The sequence below is a fragment of the Macaca mulatta genome, chromosome 20 (assembly GCF_049350105.2).
Source record: "Macaca mulatta isolate MMU2019108-1 chromosome 20, T2T-MMU8v2.0, whole genome shotgun sequence".
NCBI classification, from domain to species: Eukaryota; Metazoa; Chordata; class Mammalia; order Primates; family Cercopithecidae; genus Macaca; species Macaca mulatta.
Window position 1 is genome coordinate 1,961,188 of NC_133425.1, and position 5,177 is coordinate 1,966,364.

Sequence of the window (5,177 nt, forward strand, 5' to 3'; positions counted from 1 at the left end):
TGCGGTGGCGCCATCTCGGCTCGCTGCGACCTCCACCTCCTGGGTTCACACCATTCTCCTCCCTCAGCTTCCCGAGTAGCTGGGACTACAGGCACCTGCCACCACACCTGGCTAATTTTTGTGTATTTTTAGTAGAGACAGGGTTTCACCATGTTAGCCAGGATGGTCTCCATCTCCTTACCTTGTGATCTGCCGGCCTCAGCCTCCCAAAGTGCTGGGATTACAGGTGTGAATATTATCATTTTTTGAGACAGAGTCTCACTCTGTCACCCAGGCTGGAGTGCAGTGGCACAATCTTGGCTCACTACAACCTCTGCCTCCTGGGTTCAAGCGATTCTCCTGCCTTAGCCTCCTGAGTAGCTGGGAGTACAGGCGCGCGCCACCGCGCCTGGCTAATTTTTGTATTTTTAGTATAGACGGGGTTTCACCATGTTGGCCAGGATGGTCTTGATCTCCTGACCTCATGATTCGCCCACCTCAGCCTCCCAAAGTGCAGGGATTACAGGCGAAAGCCACCACGCCCGGCCCTTATTATTATTATTATTTTTTGAGACAGAGTTTTGCTCTTGTTGCCCAGGCTGGAGTGCAGTGGCGTGATCTCTGCTCACCGCAACCTCTGACTGCTGGGTTCTAGCGATTCTCCTGCCTCAGCCTCCCGAGTAGCTGGGATTACAGGAGTCCATTACCAGGCCCAGCTAATTTTTATATTTTTACTAAAAGTAGGGCCGGGCGCAGTGGCTCATGCTTGTAATCCTAGCACTTTGGGAGGCCGAGGCGGGTGGATCACAAGGTCAGGAGATTGAGACCATCCTGGCTAACACGGTGAAACCCCATCTCTACTAAAAATACAAAAAATTAGCCGGGCGAGGTGGCGGGCGCCTGTAGTCCCAGCTACTCAGGAAGCTGAGGCAGGAGAATGGCGTGAACCTGGGAGGCGGAGGTTGCAGTGAGCCGAGACCGCACCACTGCACTCCAGCCTGGGCGGCAGAGCGAGACTCCGTCTCAAAACAAAACAAAACAAACAAAAAAACGAGTTTTCACCACGTTGGCCAGGCTGGTCTCAAACTCCTGGGCTCAAGTGATCCTTCCACTCAGCCCCCCAGTGCTGGGATTACAGAGTGAGCCGCTGGGGCCCACCTGGATATATCTTTTGGGAGGCTGCCCTGCAGCCACCGCAGCCCTCATTTCCAGGTTCTTGTGGGACCCTCAGGAGTTGAAGGACAAAGAGATGTTTTTCACCTCCTAACCGGGTATGTGGGTTAGGGAGGCTGTGTGGGGGCTGGGCTGCCCTGCGAGGGGCAGGCAGGGTGGAGGTGGGGCCTGTGAGTCTGGTGGAGGGGACGCAGCCCAGGTTGGCTGAGGGCCGGTAGGTGGTGCTGTGGAGCCCCCGTGGGCCAGCAGGTGCCACAGCCCGGTACGGGGGAATAAACCCATCCCAGGTGAGGAGTTCCTGGGGAGAGAACTGAGTTCTCCAAAATTAACTAATTTTTCCTGAACATCTGATTTCAAAACGTTTACTGAGCTTTTCTGTGTTCCATCAAGGCCTCTGCTTCTAGGAACTGGGACGAGAGAAGTGGGTTCACTGCGGGTCTGTCTGGCCAGGCGGCAGGAGAAGAGGTGGGTTCACTGCGGGTCTGTCGGGCTGGGTTGCAGGATGCGCACTCAGGCTCAGCCCATGTGGTTTCCAAGGCCCTAAGGACACACCAGGCCAGATGCCCCCATCACACACACGGCTAGGGAGCGGCAACTGGGGCCCACGGTGGTTCCCGCCCCACCCCACCCCACCCCGCAGGGCGACCCTCCAAGAGCAGTGCTGTTCTTGGTTCTCGCCATAGAACCCGGTTTTAGGTTTGGGGGCCCAGGAGCTGCCTGGTGCGTGGGTTGTGGGTGGGTTGGGGGTGATACGGTTTGGCTCTGTGTCCCCACCCAAATCTCATCTCGAACGGTAATCCCCGTGTCGAGGGAGGGAGGCGATTGGATCATGGAGGAGGGTTTCTACGTGCTGTTCTCGTGACGCTGAGTTCTCACGGGGGCGGCTCCCCCTCCGCCCTCTCGCCTCCCGTCACGTGAGATGTGCCTGCGTCCTTCGCCTTCTGCCGTGATCGTAAGTTTCCTGGGGCCTCGCCAGCCCTGTGGAACTGGGAGTCAGTTAAACCTCTTTCTTTTATTTTTATATTTTTTATTCTTGAGGCAGAGTCTCACTCTTGTTGCCCAGGCTGGAGTGCAGTGGCATGATCTCAGCTCACTGCAAACTCCGCCTCCTGGGTTCCAGCGATTCTCCTGCCTCAGCCTCTGAGGAGCTGGGACTACAGGTGCCGCCGCCACCACACCCGGCTAATTTTTGTATGTTTAGTTGAGACACGGTTTCACTGTGTTGGCCGGGCTGGTTTTGAACTTCTGACCTTAGTTGATCCACCCGCCTCGGCCTCCCAAAGTGCTGGGATTACAGGTGGGAGCCACCTCGCCCGGCCAGACCTGTTTGTGTATAAATTACCCAGTCTCAGGCACTGTCTTTACAGCAGTGCGGGAATGGACTCATGTAAGTGGGGAAGGCGAATCCTCCAACTCCCCACCTGTGTGGCCGCCAACACGCAGGACACGAGGACGAGCTTCCCAGAGGGCCAGGGCCAGGTAACAGAGTGCAGGGTAGGCCCGTGTGGCCTTGGGGTGGCTTAGTACCCAACAGGAATGTGGAGATGAGGCCTGGGGTGACGGCTCACACCGGAAATGCCAACACTTCAAGAGGCTAAGGTGGGAGGATCACTTGAGCCCGGGAGTTTGACACCAGCCTGGGCAACATATTGAGACCTCGTTCCTACAAAATGATTAGTCGTGTGTGGTGATGCGTGCCTGTGGTCCCAGCTACTCAGGAGGCTGAGGTAGGAGGATTTCCTGGACCCGGGAGGTTGAGGCTGTAGTGAGCCGTGATTGCACCACTGCACTCCAGCCTGGGCGACAGAGCAGACCCCGTCTCAAATGACAGTAAAAAATAAATACGGAGATGCTGGCTACTATGGGAAGCTGGGTGGACGTCGGGGGCACACCCTCCAGTCTGCAGAAACTTCCCACCGCTCTGGGGCTTAGGGGCTTGAGGGCTCCTGAGTCCTCCTGGGTGTCAGAGGGAACGCGGGAAAGGCTGCCGGGCCCTGGGCTCCCCGGTGGGTGGCCCCATGCAGCCTGTTATTCATAAGATTTGGAGAGAAAGTGCGTTTTTGTAGGAAAGCATGGGGTGCTGATGGCCATTTCTTTCTTTCTTTTTTTTTTTTTTTTTTGAGATGGAGTCTCGCTCTGTCGCCCAGGCTGGAGTGCAGTGGCCGGATCTCAGCTCACTGCAAGCTCCGCCTCCCACGTTCACGCCATTCTCCTGCCTCAGCCTCCCAAGTAGCTGGGACTACAGGCGCCCGCCACCTCGCCCGGCTAGTTTTTTGTATTTTTTAGTAGAGACGGGGTTTCACCGTGTTAGCCAGGATGGTCTCGATCTCCTGACCTTGTGATCCGCCCGTCTCGGCCTCCCAAAGTGCTGGGATTACAGGCTTGAGCCACCGCGCCCGGGCAACTGATGGCCATTTCCACCTGCGATCGGACGTGGACTGCCTCCCCATACGCACCCCCGCCCTCTGTCAAGCAGGACTCCAGCTCGCTGTTGGCCAGCAGGTGTTTTATTTGTTGAAGGGAATTGCTGTTGGGATGAGCTTGGGGTCATTAGCAGCATAATCAACGCACACGTCTTCCCTGGGGGCAGTCACGTCTTGTCAACAGGTGGAGGCCCCGACATGCTGCAATTAGCAGCTAATGAGGAGGCCTGTGTGACACACGCCTCCTGCCACAGGTGCACAGTGAGTTGTGAAAACGCTGACAATTTAAAATAGCGGGACAGGGCTGGTTGCGGTGTCTCACGCCTGTAATCCCAGCACTTTGGGAGGCCGAGGCGGGTGGATCACCTGAAGTCAAGAGTTTGAGACCAGCCTGGTAACATGGCGAAACTCTGTCTCTACTAAAATACAAAAAAATTAGCCAGGCGTGATGGTGCACGCCTGTAATCCCATCTACTCAGGAGGCCGAGGCACAAGAATCGATTGAACCTGGGAGGCGGAGGTTGCAGTGAGCCAAAATCACGCCACTGCATTCCAGCTTGGGCAACAGAGCGGGACTCCATCTCAAAAAATAAAAATAAAGTAGTGGAAAAAAACTACAGGAAACAGAAAAGAAAAAAAGCTGAAAAGAAAATTTGACATAAGAAAAAGCATATTGGCCGGGCACGGTGGCTCATGTCTGTAATCCCAACACTTTCAGAGGTCCAGGCAGGCAGATCTCTTGAGCCCAGGAGTTTGAGACCAGTCTGGGCAACATGGTGAGATTCCATCTCTATTCAAAAAAAAATAAAAATAAAAAAATAAAGCTTATTACAGGAATTCCAGGAATTGACTGTGGGCAGTTGCATGGAGATGGCCTGTAGGAGCTGGCGAGCTTTAACAATCTTCAGCTTTATTTTGAAATCTTGCATCGAGATGAATAACTGCTTTTCTTTCTTTTAGGACACAGCTACCCCCAGAGAATATGTTCACATTCGTTTTCCATGTGGCACTGCTTTGGTTGAAAAAATTTTTTTTTCTTGAGACGGAGTCTTGCTCTGTCACTCAGGCTGGAGTGCAGTGGAGCAATCTCAGCTCACTGCAAGCTCTGCCTCCTGGTTTCAGGCGATTCTCCTACCTCAGCCTCCCGAGTATCTGGGACTACAGGCGTTTGCCACCATGCCCAGCTAATTTTCGTATTTTTAGTACAGGTTTCACCATGTTGGCCAGGATGGTATCGATCTCCTGACTTCGTGATCCACCTGCCTTGGCCTTCCAAAGTGCTGGGATTACAGGCATAAGCCACCGCACCCAGCCATTGTTGAAACTTTTCTTTTCTTCTTCTTTTTTTTCCTTTTGAGACAGAGTTTTGCTCTTATTGCCCAGGCTGGAGTGAAATATCAGGATCTTTGCTCACTGCAACCTCTGCTGCCTCCCGGGTTCAAGTGATTCTCCTGCCTCAGCCTCCCGAGTAGCTTGGATTACAGGCGCCCGCCACCATGCCTGGCTAACTTTTGTATTTTTAGTAGAGACGGGCTTTCGCCATGATGGTCAGGCTGGTCTCTGACTCCTGACCTTGTGATCTCGCCTTGGCATCCCAAAGTG

The 5,177-nt window shown here is 54.2% G+C and overlaps 1 long non-coding RNA gene across 1 annotated transcript; it reads left to right on the plus strand.

Annotated features, from left to right (window-relative positions):
* The first annotated feature begins 1,112 nt into the window (after positions 1–1,112).
* LOC144337789 (uncharacterized) lies at positions 1,113–4,671 on the plus strand. Its single transcript, XR_013411296.1, has 3 exons — positions 1,113–1,250; positions 1,543–1,617; positions 4,536–4,671. It is a non-coding gene; the product is annotated as an uncharacterized LOC144337789 (long non-coding RNA).
* The last annotated feature ends 506 nt before the right edge of the window (positions 4,672–5,177 follow it).